The 18127-nt window shown below is 44.8% G+C and overlaps 1 long non-coding RNA gene across 2 annotated transcripts in view; it reads left to right on the forward strand.

The window, feature by feature from the left end:
- Nucleotides 1-9432: 9432 nt before the first annotated feature.
- LOC142906082 (uncharacterized) overlaps nucleotides 9433-18127 on the forward strand; it is a 36142-nt gene continuing 27447 nt past the window's right edge. For both annotated transcript variants that reach the window (XR_012930051.1, XR_012930050.1), the window contains exons 1-2: nucleotides 9433-9799; nucleotides 11325-11403. This is a non-coding gene — a long non-coding RNA (uncharacterized LOC142906082). The remainder of the gene's footprint in view (nucleotides 9800-11324; nucleotides 11404-18127) is intronic.

Genomic DNA, 18127 nt, shown 5'->3' on the forward strand with positions numbered 1-18127 from the left:
ACTACAGTGTTTCAAGGCTATACACAAGATTTCTGTCTTTGTTTGTGTCTATGTGCAGTGTCTGTATGAGTGGTTGGGAGCAGTTGTGTCTGTGGGGATCGACCTGAGTTCGATTCCCATTCACAACCATCAGTGACTAATAAATAAAACCGGTCGTGTGCCTCCCCTACATCTACTCAAACTTAAAATAGTACCTCGTGCAACGTATAAACATCAACACTGGGGAGACAAAGGCATCCGGATGCGGTGCTGACCACCCACCCCATCATAGGTGTTAACTAGCTAACAGCACTTGACTCAATAGTCTGTTAAGGCTATACGGGGATCTGTCTTTGTATACAGGTGCATGTGTCTGTGTGTATGTCTGTGTGTGGAATTACAGTACTCACTTCCCGTCGGCTTGCTCTTCTCTCCACCCTGCAACAAAATCAAAGCAGCGCACGTGAGACTCTAATCACATCACAGCTTACAACCACCACCACCATCATCATTACCGTCCTCATCATAACCACCATAACGATCACCATGGTAACCATCATCTTATTTCTCACTCCCCGTGCCCCTCCCCATGTGTGTCATTCCCCATATCTAACTTCACGTGCCCACGTGTGTCATTCCCCATATCTAACTTCACGTGTGTGGATACCGCTTCGACCAATTACTGCAAAGTATTGCAAGTCTATGGAAAATAGCACAACGGGACGCCCCCCCCACTTGCCCTCTGCCCCCCCACGTGGATCCCACATCCCCTCCCATGCCCCCACCCCTATCCCGCCCGGGCAGGGGGGGGGCGGCTGTAGGGGGCCACGCGGGGGTGAGGGAATAGAGAAAGGTCGACTAAGCTTTCACTGATGACCCAGTGCGGTGTATAAACATCAACACTGGGGAGGGAAAGGCAGCATGGTGCGGACCAAAAGGATCACTCATTAGCTGCCTCAGTCTAAATAGAAGCACACTAACGATGCTTTCCCCAGCGGTCCATATGAATCTAGGGTGACATTCATCTGTGTGTTTGTTTGTGTGAAGGCGACACGGGGGTGTGTGTAACATATGTGCATGTGTGTCGACAAATGCGAGGGGCAAATGTACTCACGGGAGACATGGTCTTGACGGTACAAGAGATGTCGTGGATCTTCACCTTGTCAACGACTTTGTTAACAATGTTACGGACGTGTTCAACCTCGTTAATGTTAGTCAACGAAATTTGCCAAGTCAGTTAACTGTCAACGATGTTTTTTGGCAATGTTGTCAAAGTGTGGTCCTGTATACGATGTTGAAGTGCACAGCGAGTACGTCGGATCCTCACGGTGAACTGAAGTCACTGCTTGTCAAGACCGCGTACCCACAGCACCTAGACGCCACAGATAATGAAGCAGAGTGAGCTCGGGTCCAATGTTGCCAACTAACTCCACGACTCACATCTTATGGCACCTATACGTTTACGTACAGTGTCCACCATGTACGGGTCAGTACCGAAAGAACCAAGAATATAGTGATCAAGCTATGACATTTTAATATGTATGTCGAAATTATTGATCATTGATTCAGCAGTGATCCAGATATGACATTTTTAATATAGGTGTCTATGTGTTCGAGCTATGACATTTCGAATACACGTGTCTATATGATTGAGCATTGATTGAGCAGTGATCGAGCATGTGTCTATTTGTTCGAGCAGTGATCAAGCCATGACATTTTATTCATGTGTCTATCTGATCGAGTAGTGATCGAGCTTTGACATTTTGAATAAGTATGTTTATGTTTTCGAGCAGTAATTGAGCTGATATTTTGACAATGAACTAAAAACTATAAATATTTTTTTTTATTTTACCAGGTAAGGACAACTGAGCTATATTGTGCTTCTTGGGAAGCAACCTGATCCAAAAATGATAGCCTGGCCATAAATGATAGCGCAACTAATTGTTTTATCGTGTGGAACTGTAGAGCAGATAATTAATCAAAATGCATGTTTCAAAATTTGAAAAAATAATGGAGGACCTGAGAAAAACCCACACGACCAGGGTGAGAACATGCAAAGTCTGAATATGCAGGGGTCAGGGTTAGGATCAAAACCACAACCTCCTGTATACCAGCCGAAGTCGTGAACATCTCGCCTCTGTGGCACCCCATTTCTTGTGTCTGTGTGATGAAGCATTGATCGAGCAGTGATCGAGCTATGATATTTAATACTTGTGTATACGTGATCAATCAGTGATTAAGCAAAGGTGATTTTTTTGATCGGTAAAGTGATTTCTGTAAGACGATTTACGTATCGTAAAAAAGACGATTTGTAGATCAAAAAAGCCCAATGGTGGATTGTTTTGGCTGTCAGCCCTCCCATTGTACCTGATTGGCTTCCCTAAGCATGAACATAATGTTCATAATAAAGGTTTTTGGGTTTGATCGCGTTTATTTATAAATGTGTCGTAACCCTCCACCACCCGACACGGCCAATCAGCAAAAAAAGTGTCACGTTGACAAAAGACAAATAATTCACTACTTTAGCCCACCGGTGTGTTGAAGAGTGAATCCACATTTACAGTTTGAGTACGACGTTTCGCTGGTAAATACATCCAGCATCATCGGGCAATTCGCCAGAATGGTAAAGCCCTCGCTTGCTCCCGGTTTTATATAGAGCAGCAGGGTGACGTCATCACTTAACTCATATCAGGTGCAGTGATTAGAGGCGGGGGGGGGGGGGTATTGTAATTATATAATCGATTAGTAATCAGTCATTGGTTATGATTAGTAATGAGTTGTAGATTAGTAATTCTTTAAATCAAAATGTAATGTGTATTATTTAATAATACGCTTCCAGGCCGCACTAAGCTGCTACATTTGGCAGACGGGATGTAACATCAGCGTAAGACTAAAAGAACATCAGAGAAATATTAAATTATCTCAAACACAACTGTCGGCAGTGGCAGAACATGCTTGTCAACAAGGACACTCAATTGATTTTGACAATGTTGCAGTGGTGTGTAAAACTAATTATTACTGGCAAAGACTAATTAGAGAATCCATTGGAATTGAGAGGAACAAGAATAACTTTAATCGCTCTGACAGCTACAGGCTTAGTGCGGCCTGGAAGCGTATTATTAAATAATACACATTACATTTTGATTTAAAGAATTACTAATCTACAACTCATTACTAATCATAACCAATGACTGATTACTAATCGATTATATAATTACAATACCCCCCCCCCTCCGCCTCTAATCACTGCACCTGATATGAGTTAAGTGATGACGTCACCCTGCTGCTCTATATAAAACCGGGAGCAAGCGAGGGCTTTACCATTCTGGCAAATTGCCCGATGATGCTGGATGTATTTACCAGCGAAACGTCGTACTCAAACTGTAAATGTGGATTCACTCTTCAACACACCGGTGGGCTAAAGTAGTGAATTATTTGTCTTTTGTCAACGTGACACTTTTTTTGCTGATTGGCCGTGTCGGGTGGTGGAGGGTTACGACACATTTATAAATAAATGCGATCTAACCCAAAAACCTTTATTATGAATAATATTGGTCGCGAAAGCCTACGTGTTAAACTGATGAACATAATGTATCATTAATTTTGTCGTAGATTAATTTAATTCTGTTACAGCGCCTGTGTGCATGAATGCGAGGGGAGAATGTACTCACTGAAGATATCGCCGTGACGGTACAAGAGATGTCGTGGATCTTCACCTTGTCAACGACTTTGTTAACGATGTTACGGACGTGGTAAACCTCGTTAATGTTAGTCAACGAAGTTTACCAAGTCAGTTAACTGTGTCAACGATGTTTCTTAGCGATGTTGACAAAGTGGGTCCCGTATGCGATGCTGAAGTGCACAGCAAGCACGTCGGACCCCCACGGAGAACTCAAGTCACTACTTGTCGAGCCGCTTGTGGAGATCACGTACCCACAGCACCTAGACGCCACAGATAATGAAGCTGAGTGATCTCGGGTCAAATGTTGCCAACTAACTCCATGACTCACAACTTGTGGCACCTACCGTATACTTAGTGTCCACCATGTATGGGTCAGTCGAGAACGAGCTATGACATTTTGAATACATCTGTGTATGTGTTAAAGCAGTGATCGAGCTATGACATTTTGAATACATCTGTCTATGTGATCGAGCAGTGATCGACCTAAGACATTTTGAATACGTGTCTATGTGATCGAGCATTGATTGAGCAGTGATCACGGTGTGACATTTTGAATACATGCGTCTATATGATCGAGCAGTGATCGAGCAATTAAATTTTGAATATTTGTTTCTATGTGATCGAGCATTGGTCGAGCGTTGACAAATTAGATAATAAAAAACGATTAATTCTTAATTTACCAGATTAGGCCCACTGAACGACATAGCTCTTTTTCAGACGTGTCCTGGCCACAAATGATAGCTCATTGAAGTGGCTTATCACGTGGAAATTTATCTCAGCTAGGGCTCAAACCCACAACCTTCTGTATACCAGACGAGGTCGTTAACATATCGCCACCATGGCACCACATTACAAGTGTCTATGTGATCGAGCATTGATCGAGCAGTGATCGAACTATGATTCTTAATACTTGTGTTTACGTGACCAAGCAGTGATCAAGCAGAGGCATTTTATTTCAATCGGCAGTGATTCCTGTCACACGATTTGTGGATCAAAAAAGCACACTGGTGAAATTCCTTGGCTGTTAGCCCTCCCATTGATGCTGATTGGCTTCCCTGAGGATTAACATAATTGATCAGAGATTAGCTTTACTACCCGGCTTCGCCTGGGACTTGGATTCTTGTCTTGGATTAATACACGGCCTACGCGGAGGGTGGGGGGGCGGATGCGTGACGTCAGCAGGCACACTGCGTAACGCTGCCGCATGCCGGTGACATCACAGATGTGACGTCACTTGTGCAATATATTATATCCATTATTTCCCCCCCCCCAATTAAAAAAGTATATTTTTATACTTTTTACATTGTGTACAGTATGGAAGCTAGCCACATGCCAAATTTAAAGTTTGTAGCCTAGTATATTATATCCATTATTTCCCGCCGCCCCAGCCGCGCATTTGTGCGGGATACAAGGCATACAAGGAGGGTTGGGGGCGGGGGATGCGTGACGTCAGTAGGCACACTGCGTGACACTACTGGATGCGGGTGACGTGAACAGTGACGTCACTAATGTGACGTCACTGCTCACTTGCCGTGCAATATATTATATCCATCTTCTTTGGTTCTTTCGGTAAAGTCACGTAGAATGAGAATAAAATAATAAATTGATAAAATAAAATAACAATAATATTCTCACGACGTTTCGACCACAACACAAGCGGCCTTCATCAGGTGAAGGGGACGAGACTGTCTGGAGGACAGCGCTGGAGTGAGAAAGCCACGCTGAGATCACTACCTTTAAGCTGTGTGAGAAGAAACAAAGCGCCTTTACAAAGGAATTAGCATATAATTTAGCATTGAAATGGCTGAGTGATTTGCTTGTGACTGGTCACAGAAAAGGCTATGTTAAAGTTAAAGCATACATATCCGCAAAGGCACCCCTTGACAAAGGAATTAGCATAGAATTTAGCATTGAAATAGCTAAGTTAAAGTATACACATCTGCAGAGGCACTCCTTGACAAAGGAATTAGCATAGAATTTAGCATTGAAATAGCTGAGTAATTAGCTTGTAACTGGTCACAGAAATAGCTATGTTAAAGTCAGAGCATATGCATTCACCGAGGCAACTAGTACAAATCAAACAGGAGAATTTAGCATTGGAATAACTAGGCGAATTTAGCATTGAAATAACTGAGTGATTAGCTTGTGACTGGTCACAGAAATGGCTTTGTTGAAGTTAAGGCCTACACATCTGAGCTATTCACAGTAACTGGGTATACAATACAATATATAATGAATACTATATAGTGAACCAATAAAAAATACTAAAATATAAATTACCTCAATGTTATCAATAAACTCTATATTCTCCAATCAGCTAAGCTACCAACAATAAGTCGTTATATATCACAATGCTATATGGCGAAAAATGGGTGGATTCTTACCCTCAACTTTATCAACACGGATAGCTAAGGGTCCCGTTCAGACGGACGAGTTCATCCATGGTCGGAACAGAGGAGGGGGAGAGAGACAGCTGCGAGGCGCTGTTATACTCCATGTTGTAAACCATACCGTGGTGTGAGAGGTATTAAGAGTCAATGCCAGCGAAAGAGCTGCGGTCTGAAGGTCATCATAAAATACAATTAATTAAGAACGGAAATGGTTTAAAACATCTTTCCAATGGTTACTAAGCCAGAATCCATCTTCTCGATTGAAATTGTCTCTGTGCTTGTATATGTGAATGGCCTCATGAACGAATCTCTCATGGTAGCCGGTTGGTTTGCAAAGAACCTCCATCTTGGAGAAGTCAATGTCATGTGAGCCCACTGAATTATAACAGTGATCTGCCACGGCAGAGGAGTTCGTCCTACCGTGTTTCAAGTCTGCTTTATGTTCGCGGATGCGGTCCGAGATATGTCGTTTGGTTTCTCCAATGTAGCTACTACCACAGAGGCACTTTAGTTTGTAAACGCCCGAGTACTGTATGTCTGGAACAGCATCTTTTACAGATGGAACTAGATCACAGATTTTATGTACTGTGTTGAATCAGACCTGGATCTTGTGTTTATTCAGGATTTTGGAGATCTTTTTAGTGACCCCTGCAATGTAGGGTAAGGTGATGGTTTTGAGTGGCTCCACAAGAGGGTCCTTCTTCATGACTGGAGTGATGGCTTTGCGGATTGTGTAGTCGGAGTAACCATTAGCCCTGAGATCCTGGTGTACGTGCTTGAGTTCACTGGTAATGTGTTCCTGGTCGGAAATGCATTGGGCTCTATGGTATAGAGTCTTGATGAGGGAGTTCTTCTGGGATGGATGGTGGTGGGAATCCGGTTTCAAGTAAGCATCTGTATGGGTAGCTTTCCTGTAGACAGAGTGGCTCATTGAACCATCATGTCTCCTTTTAATTAAGACATCCAAAAAGGGTAGTTTGCCATCTTTTTCGACCTCCATGGTAAATCTGATGGCTGGGTGTATGGAATTGATGTGGTCGCAGAATTGGTCTAGAGCAGGCTGGCCATGTGGCCAGATGACAAAGGTGTCATCCACCTACCTCTTCCATAAGGTCGGGTGTAGAGTGGCAGTCTGGATGGCGTCAGTTTCAAATTTTTCCATGAATACGTTGGCTACAACCGGAGATAGGGGGGAGCCCATTGGGGTGCCCTCAGTTTGTTTGTAGAACACATTACCAGTGAACTCAAGCACGCACACCAGGCACTCAGGGCTAATGGTTACTCCGACTACACAATCCGCAAAGCCATCACTCCAGTCATGAAGAAAGATCCTCTTGTGGAGCCACTCAAAACCATCACCTTACCCTACATTGCAGGGGTCACTAAAAAGATCGCCTGAATAAACACAAGATCCAGGTCCGATTGAACACAGTACATAAAATCCGTGATCTAGTTCCATCTGTAAAAGATGCTGTTCCAGACATACAGTACCCGGGCGTTTACAAACTAAAGTGCCTCTGTGGTAGTAGCTACATTGGTGAAACCAAACGACATATCTCGGACCGCATCCGCGAACATAAAGCAGACTTGAAACACGGTAGGACGAACTCCTCTGCCGTGGCAGATCACTGTTATAATTCAGTGGGCTCACATGACATTGACTTCTCCAAGACGGAGGTTTTTTGCAAACCAACCGGCTACCATGAGAGATTCGTTCATGAGGCCATTCACATATACAAGCACAGAGACAATTTCAATCGAGAAAATGGATTCTGGCTTAGTAACCATTGGAAAGATGTTTTAAACCATTTCCGTTCTTAATTAATTGTATTTTACGATGACCTTCAGACCGCAGCTCTTTCGCTGGCATTGACTCTTAATACCTCTCACACCACGGTTAATGGTATGGTTTACAACATGGAGTATAACAGCGCCTCGCAGCTGTCTCTCTCCGCCTCCTCTGTTCCGACCATGGATGAACTCGTCCGTCTGAACGGGACCCGTAGCTATCCGTGTTGCTAAAGTTGAGGGTAAGAATAAACCAATTTTTCGCCATATAGCATTGTGAAATATAACGACTTATTGTTAGTAGCTTAGCTGATTGGAGAATATAGAGTTTATTGATAACATTGAGGTAATTTATATTTTAGTATTTTTTATTGGTTCACTATATAGTATTCATTATATATTGTATTGTATACCCAGTTACTGTGAATAGCTCAGATGTGTAGGCCTTAACTTCAACAAAGCCATTTCTGTGACCAGTCACAAGCTAATCACTCAGTTATTTCAATGCTAAATTCGCCTAGTTATTTCAATGCTAAATTCTCCTGTTTGATTTGTACTAGTTGCCTCGGTGAATGTATATGCTCTGACTTTAACATAGCTATTTCTGTGACCAGTTACAAGCTAATCACTCAGCTATTTCAATGCTAAATTCTATGCTAATTCCTTTGTCAAGGAGTGCCTCTGCGGATGTGTATACTTTAACTTAGCTATTTCAATGCTAAATTCTATGCTAATTCCTTTGTCAAGGGGTGCCTTTGCGGATGTGTATGCTTTAACTTTAACATAGCCTTTTCTGTGACCAGTCACAAGCTAATCACTCAGCCATTTCAATGCTAAATTATATGCTAATTCATTTGTCAAGGCGCTTTGTTTCTTCTCACACAGCTTAAAGGTCGTGATCTCAGCATGGCTTTCTCACTCCAGCGCTGTCCTCCAGACAGTCTCGTCCCTTCACCTGATGAAGGCCGCTTGTGTTGTGGCCGAAACGTCGTGAGAATATTATTGTTATATTATTTTATCAATTTATTATTTTATTCTCATTCTACGTGACTTTACCGAAAGAACCAAAGATGAATCCTTGCAGTCACGAAAGCTTTAAATCGAAATATTATATCCATTTTTGCGCCCCCCCCCAATAGAAAAGTCTATTTTTATACTTTTTGAATTGTATACAGTCAGGAAGCTACCCACATGCCAAATTTCAAGTTTGTTGCATGTCGACAAGTATATTAAACATTTCGAACACACATTTACATATAGATGTTCTCTCAGATTAATGTTATCCTGATACAGCACGCGTGTGGATGTACTCACGGAAGATATCGCCTTGAAGGCAGAACGAGAAGTCACGGATGGTCACGTTTTGTCAATAGATTTCGTTAACTGTGTTAATGAAGTGTTCAACCTCACGGATGTTTGTCAATGAGGTTTACCAAGTAATTTAACCGCGTTATCGATGTTCACTGACGACGTTGTCGAAGTGTGCTCCCGAATGCGATCTTTAAGCACACAGAGCGCGCGTCCACCTCCGTCTGTAACGATCGACCGTTGCTAAGGAAGTGACGTCACTTATTAAGGTAACGAACCCCGGAAACCACGTGATCCACTGTATCCTCCAGGCCTCATTAGTTACACGACTGTCAAATTTTTACTTTAAACTTTCGTAACTTGCAGGAATTCATAATTTTTGGTTCTTTCGGTAAAGTCACGTAGATAGAAAATAATATTTTAAGTGAAGGCAAAAAACCCACGAGGTTTCGGTGGCAACAAAAGCGGTCTTCATCACGTGTTGCGATCGAAACGTCGTGGGTTTTTTGCTTTTATTTTAATTTACTTTTATTTTATTGTTATTATTTTCTATCTACGTGACTTTACCTGAAAGAACCAAGAATATAGTAACGACTGTACCCTGGTCGCCACGGATGAAGAGGCCGAGCGGGCTCGGTTCAACTGTTGCCAGGTACCTCCACCACTCAGCTCGCATCACACACACACACAGTGTCCACTATGTACGGTGTGAAAGAAGTCTAACATACTGTAAACACGTACGGGCCAGTAGTAGACCCTGTGTGTGTGTGAGTTGCACGTGCGCGGGTTCGGCACGCGGTGAGGTGGAGGGGCCGTGAGGGCCGCGCGGGGGATGGGAGCGGTGTAGAGGGAGGGGGGGGGGGGCTCTGCCACTTTGCTGTAGAACCTCGTGGCAACTTGCTACGTTGTGCTCAGCCAGCAAAGTTCATTCACGCTCACGGCCAAAAGCAGTAGCGGCGAATATCTGAACCTGTCCCGGGCCTCCCTCAAGGTCGACTCAGCCTTAACCGAGTCGAGTGTGTAAACGTCAACACTGGCAAGACGAAGGTGGCCGGGCGTGGTGCGGACCGCATGGACTGCTCAGTTTCATTTATTTGGAATAACCCTGTGAGCCATTCGGCTCTTGATTCGGGTGCAACCGCGACAAACAATACAATTACAAGATGCATTGATAATTTACTGTACACAAATTGAGACATCCCCTACAAAAACAATAAAATCTTCTAGAAAAAGCACCATTTGTTTATGCTGCGTACTAAAGTGTGCAAAAAAAATCCCATTTTGATGTTAGATAATAACAATCAATACAGTTTAAATTACAATTTTAAGTCTAACTCTATACTACATCAAAAAATCAGGCTAAACTAAACCTTTCTAGAAATTACTAAAATAATGCTATAAAAACAATGCAACAGTGATCATAAGAAATGTGATTGAAAGTTAACAATAGCGACATATATAACATATATTACTAAACCTAGCATCCATCGCTAGCTGCTTGGGTCAATCCATAATAGCAGGAGTAACAATTATGTATGTTGATTAACTGCGAATAACCCAATCAATAACAGATATCCATTGTAATTTACATCAATACATTACCCCCCCCCGTCTTCGTATCGGATCTGCTTACAAGCGACGACGTCACATTTATCCCCCGTCTACGTCTATTAAAGACCGAAACAGGGGAAGGATTTCACCACAACTCTGGCTGTCACCTGACGAGGCGGGTTGTTGTAGTTACAGGCGAAACGTCACGGTACTTGAATTGTAAATGTTGTGGGTTTACTCTCCAACACACCGATGTGTTGAATTAGTCACTAATTGGCATGTTTTGTTTACGTGACAAACTTGACTAAGATTTACGCGATCTAACCCAAACAAACAAAAACACCCTCTAATAAGTAAATATTTGTATTAATTCCATGAATGGACCTTGGCCTGGGACTGTGGGGATTGAGAAGTTATGGATGCAGCTTCTGTTTGTGCTGCCATCAGAATGACCAACAAATAAATCAATAATACACACGGATTGGTGACTACAGTACTAGACCCCCAGTGCTTTTATATTTAAAAGTGTATGTGCTTTGTGGTTGCTTTATTGCGCGTGTGTACGTACTGTGTAACACTTGTTTGAACGCAGGTGATAGGGTTGTCCATGTTGGGTGTCATTACAGCCAAAAACAAGCAGCAGTACGAAGACCAGGACGCCGTGGCCGACCATGAGGACAGAAATTGGCCTCGCCCGGTCACAACGTACGACAGCAGTACAGGTTTCCCTCCACACATGCACACACCTACGAGTTTCCCACTACAGAGACGAAATCCCCCATATAGCCTTAACAGACTGTTGTGGCAAGTGCTGTTCGCAAGCACCAATGAAGGTGGGCATGGTATACCAGGGGGTAGATGGCCAACACCACACCCGGCTGCCTTTGTCTCCCAAGTGGTGATGTATACACACACCGCTCCAGGTATTCATTTGAGGTTGAGTCGACCCAGGACCAGTTCAGATAAATAATCGTTATTGGTGTTGGCCATGAGCGGGACTCCAACTCGGATGTTTGCGGGGTTCGGAGCGTAGCGTACTATCCACTGCGCCACTGCTACCCTCACATAACGCACACAGAAACAACACACAGGGACCCACACGCACGGACACACAGGGACCTGCTCAACATTGAAATGTGCAGCCCTTGTGTGGCGGCCTGCGTTGAATTTGGGCGTTCATCTCGTCACCCATACAAAAGGTCTCGACACAATCAATGGCAATCCCCCTTGCCCTGCCTGTCATGCACATCGGGCCAGTCACCCCACGCACAGCGCACACAACGTGCGCGTCGCGTTTGCCAAATCAAGAGTCGTCCCCTAGTGTCCGGCAAATTGGACCGACTATCCCGGGCCCCGCGCTTCGGGGGAGGCCCCACGTGTAGACATCAGTGCCACATGTAATGCTTCCGGTTTAGTTTGAAGGCATCGGGGGGGGGCCCACGCACCCCCTATGGACGGCCCTGGTCAAAGCACACAGCAGCGCGGAGCACGCGCGTCACGCGCACGGGCCACGCGCGTCACGGGTACGTGACATCTACAAGGCAAGCACCTGCATCGCGTGGTCATCACTTGTAAGGCATGCCCTTTGTGCATGGGACGTGCGTAGTGTGTGCAACACGTGGCACATGTATGTCACACATGCGCATCGCAATGTGATGTCATGTGTACGTGGACATTTTAATCGCATGTAGCTGTCTGGTGGGCAGGACGGATCTACGCGTGGGCAAGTAAGGGGGTGGCTGAGTAAGACTGATACGGAGACACGTCAAGCCACACACTCACCACACACTCACCGGCACATCCACACACACCACATTCACCGCACACTTACCGGCACACTCGCACACTGGCACTCACTGCACACTCAGACACCGCACACTCACCACGCACTCACCGGCACACTGACTGCACATTCACACACACTCACCACTCTCACCACGCACTCACTTACCGGCACACTGACTGCACATTCACACACTCACTGAACCCTCACTGCACACTCACCACGCACTCACCGGCACACTGACTGCACATTCACACACACCGCACTCACACCGCATTCACACACACACACACTCACACCACACTCATTCACTCACACACACTCACTTACACACACTCACACAAATTTACACACACTCACCGCACACTCACACACACTCACCGGCACACTCGTGTGCAAGCACACTAGTGAGCTTCCACGAAATGTGCTGCACATTAGTGAGGCCACACACCAGCAGGTTTACACATCAGTGAGCTTACACACTAGTGTGCACACACACAGTCGTAAGCTTACAGATTAGATAGCGTACACACCAGCTCACCGGTGAGGTGAGCTACACACTGGTGACTTAACACACCCACCTGTTTACGTGCGCAAAGCTCTTAACCCTAAACCTAACATATCCCAAATGTCATGGCTAAAGTTATTTTACACACGCACGTGCATACACACGCACGTGCATACACGCATGCACACATACGTGCACACAAACACACATGCACGCACATGTTTAAACATATACAAATCCATGGCGTTGGACTTGAGACTCCCAGAAGTAGAATCAGGACTCCTGAGTGTGCGATATAGCTCAGTGGGCCTTACTTGGTAAAATTTAAATAATTAATTCAGTTTCAGGATGTAGGGTTCTGAAGATATTTCATCTTTCAGTCCTATCTGACCGTTTGAGTGTGGGTGAGTGAGTGACAACTACTTATGCACTTTTTGTTATTACAAATACAAGCATTTCCAGCTATTGACATGAAATGTATTAACTCTGGAAGATGATGGTGATACAGGTGGTGGGTAGCGGTAGTGTAGCGTTTAGCACGCTGCGCTACGAACCCGGCGACCCGAGTTAAATTCTCGCTCATGCCCAACGCAGGTAACGACTCTCTGAACCGGTCATGGGCCTCCCCTAGGTCGACTCAGCCTCAAATGAGTACTTAGTGTGGTGTAAACATCACTACTGGGGAGACAAAGGCGGCCAGGCGTGGTGTTGGCCACCCACCCCTCGTGTGCCATGCTGGCCTTCACAGGTACTCGCTAACAGCACTTGCCCCAACAGTCTATTCGGGCTATACGGGGAGTCTTTGCTTTGGTGGTGATGATACAGATAGTGTTCGATTATACAGATGGTTAGGATGATGATAATGATACATTTGGTGATGATGGTGGTGATGATGGTACTGTAAGAGTGGTCCTTGAGGATATTTACTGTGTAATATTAAGACACTAATATAAAATGTAATCATTAAAGCACAATATATAACATTTGTAATTTCTGTTGAAAGCATGTGCTTATAATTGTCACGTGTATTTCTACGTGCTTGTGCATGAATGCACGTGTTTTTTTTATTTTCTGTATTAGGTGCTTGACGACAGCACTTGGCCCAACAATCTATATTGGTTGTACAGGAAATCTTTGAGTTTTGATTTACGAATGTTTCATTCGCGAAATTTAGTGAAGACGAAATTGACAAATTAAGGATACTTTTCGACTTACGAAATAGGATTTCAGCAGAAACAATATATCACATGGCACGCACCATGAGATCATCAAGCAAAAAGCTGTCATCCATCCACGAGAGTGTCACGGTATCCCCATAGTGCAAAAGTAACGCCTCGTCACGTCTCCAGTCATTCCAACATGCAGATCTTTTGGTGAGTTCCTTGAAGATGTTAATTATTTTTGTTTTAAATTGATTATTATTCAACCGTTGTAATATTTGTTCTTTATTATTTTTTGCATTGTGAAATATTGGTGTTTATTTTGGGTTTATAGTAGAAATGACTGTCTGAAACACATCGCAAGTTTTTCGTATTCAATTATTTACGATATTTTGTGTTTTTCGAAGAAGGCATCCCTTTCGTAAGTAGAGGCATACATGTACAGGAATCCATTGCCAATGGCTAATTTACCAACCACGAGATTTTAGTAAACACGGATTCACTACTGGACACCTGTTTACTAACCACGAGCATCTCGCTTTGAGTATTCGCGAGTCGCGCCGAGTCGTGAAATCAAAACAACACGATGTACCTTATGGGGGGGGGGGGGGTTCTTGTATTTGTTCTTGTATTTGTACGAGCTGTTGTTTGTTTATGTTACTGATGTTTACGGGGAGCGTTAGTGCAGCGGGTTAGCGAGCTGTACTATGAAGCCATAAATCCTGGTATAATTCCTGCTCATGGCCAACACCAGTGGCAATTATCTGAACCATTCCTAGACCTACCCTCGGCCTCAAATGAGTACTTGGTGCATTGTGAAAACATCATCACTGGCATAGACCCCATATGCTGTGCTGGCTTGCATAAGTGCTCATAACGGCACTTACTCCAACAGTCTGTTACATGGGGGATCTTAGTCTTGGCGTGTAAGTGAGAGTTTGTGGACTTTGCATGTGCTTCCCCTGTTGTGCACGCGTTTTCTCAGGGTTCTCAGCTTTCAAAAAAGAACAACCAATTCTAACAGTGAGATTTTACTTGCAAATTACTTAAACAGGGATTACACACCGTGGCAACATCGCCCCCTTCTGTGAAAGCTGGACAGGACCCTCCTGCAAAAGAGTGAGACTTCCCTGAATAAACAAATGTAGCATGGTAATCTTTGAAATAATAAAATAAACTATTCACCCCTAGAGTGGACAGGGTAACGAGGGCGATCCTAGCAAGCGATGGAGCTGTACTCGGACGGAATGGACGACGGCTCCCAGCCGACCTCTTCGCCTTTGTCGATCTTGTCATCGTTGGAGGCCGGTCTCAGCTCTGCGAGGATCGCCTCAAACGTGGGGCGCTCTAACGGCGCGTAGCTCCAGCAGCGGTGCATCACCTTGCGGCTGTGGGGCGAGAGGAGGGTGCGGTGAGGGTGCGAGGAAGGCGAATCGTGCACAAGCTCGGACTGCGCTTTCACCTCTTCCAGTGCGCGTTCGTTCTCAGAATGGTTGAATGAGTGCCGATGATGTTAATGACGTCACAGAGGGGGATGAAGGGGGTCAGGTGGCGAGGGGGGTGAGGGGGGGGGTATGGAGAGGGTCATGAAGGCATAAAATACCTACAGTATGGATTCACACAGCGGCGTCTAAATGCCACCGCATCTCCATACGTTGCGCAGAAACACTGGTCATGTTTATCTCGTAGAGAGAGAAGCAGTCTGTGGGTCTCTATGTGAGGAGTCTGTGGGTCGCAACAGCACGTACAGCTGGAAGTAGGACATTCCAGACTAAGAGGGTTCATAATGACCGTGTCAACGACACTGAACCAGCCGGCACAACTCACTGCCAATAACATCACATAATTCACCCTTAAGCAATTGTTCAATCAATTAATTGAATCACTACAATTAAAACCAAAGAATCTCCCAGAACAAACACTTCGCACTCTCCTCCGTCAGCCACCTGCATCGACAATAGAAACGCATCAGTCCAACAGTGGATAAAACCTGGTGTGGGAGGTATGGGGGGGCGGCTTACACTTGCGGTGGACAGCCGGGTGGTGGCTGCATGCAGTAGTCATCGCAGATCAAGCGGTAGAACTTGTCATCGACTGCCATGCGCCAGGGTAAGGGGCCTTTCCTACACCCACACACATCACACACCGAGCGGTACGCACGTCACACCGAGGAGCACGCACGTCACACCGAGGAGCACGCACATCACACACCGAGCAGGTTGCACAGGTCTCCTTTATCAAGACAAACGTGGAGCAGATTACAACTACAACTCTTCTACGCCTGTCACAATGCCCTCCTCTCCCCCCCCCCAGTTTATGGGGGGGCGCGGGCCTCACTCCCCCCTTCGCGTCAGCCCCCCCTAATAAATGGTCCAGTTGCATTGTGAATGCACCACTCGAATGACGTGCAGTCCCGTGGCGCACTGTAACAGGCTCGTGATTTACTCAATACAATTCAACGTAAAAAAGTAAAAACGATCCCAAGACATTATTTAAAATAATGTATGGCCATCGTGTGTCAGCATCACACGCGAAAATTGGCATGTAAAAAAAAACTTCAAACTTCACTGCGAAACACTCAATTGGGATTGCTCGCAGCAAACAGCACTTGACCTGCTTGCAGGTTAGGTGCTGAATAACCGTGTGTCACACAGAGAACAGTTTCCACTGAGGGTGCCCTTTTCAAATGCTTGAGATGAGATGTGATTATCGCGTGTAAATGCGCACACTAAAATAAAAAAAATTATAAGCGAACTATTATCGTTTCAGGTGGCAGGGTGGTGCAGCGGTGATCTTTGACCCTCGCAACAAGAAGGGCCTTGGTTAATTATCCGACTGGCACTTTGCGGAGTTTTCTACGTTCTCCCCTTTGTTCTGTATGGGTTATCCAGTTTGCTGACATAGCTTGAAAACACACAATCACAATTTAACTGGGTATTGGCCAAGCATCCCAATGCTAAAGTTACCTGCAAATTACTTCATTGGGATGACACTCGGCAGCAGAGCCAGATGATGGCATTGCTGGGGCCCTATGTTAAGCTTAAGAGGCCCCTTCTATGAATGCCTGTATATTTTTGTCAGCAGAATGAAAATAACTGCTTTGGAGAGTCTTTTTTCTTACCGATCTTTATTTTTTAAACAATTATGTTAAAACTCGAAACCTCGTGTCCATTTCTTCTTTCGTATTTAGAGCCCCCCCCTCTTAATGCGAGGCCCTAAGCTGTAAGTGTAGCCGGTGTGAGCTCGCCTGTCATGAATCACACGTATAATTGTGCACTCTTATTTTCTATGGGTAGCCAGGATAATTGTTTATTTAAGTGAATGCAATGGTGATCAGGGGATTGGACCCAGAGCCCCACGTACACAGTAGAGTACAAGGGAACGCTCACAATACAGATTTGAGCTGACCTCCAGATTGAGAAATTGAATTGTGTTGTGACGTACAGGGTGTTTCTGATCGCTATTGCGACCGTCCTGTCCTAACGGGAGGAGAGAGGACAGGGTGGACCGGCTACATGAGCTTACTCTCCGGCACTGCACAGCACAACATCGCCTCCCTACTGCAAAAACCTCGGCAGGACCCTCCTGAAAAAAAAATTCTTCGGAATCAGTGAGGCCTGTCCTTGGGAGGACAGGCGTATTCTTGGTCGTCACAAGCAAACATTTGTTTCTCCACATTAATTTGTATCCCCGGGTTACCATCAGGGCTGGGCGCTGCAAGCTTAGCTTCTGAGATCTGATGAGACTGGTAGCCGTTTTTTAAAATATAATTTCGGCATCTGGAGCCCAACCACGCAACAACTTTATGCAATTAAAAATAATAGTGTAAGCTAAGACTATAATTGTTGTCTGCTGAGAGTATGTTCTGTATTCAGGGCCCCGAATGTTTGTGGCAAGTGAAAGTTTGTCTCAGCAAAATATAAGATTTCTCACAGTATGACCACACGTCGCTCTGCACCTTGTAGAGCCCATGGAACA

The sequence above is a fragment of the Petromyzon marinus genome, chromosome 61 (assembly GCF_048934315.1).
Source record: "Petromyzon marinus isolate PM22_M1 ecotype Great Lakes invasive population chromosome 61, UKy_Petmar_22M1.pri1.0, whole genome shotgun sequence".
NCBI lineage: Eukaryota > Metazoa > Chordata > Hyperoartia > Petromyzontiformes > Petromyzontidae > Petromyzon > Petromyzon marinus.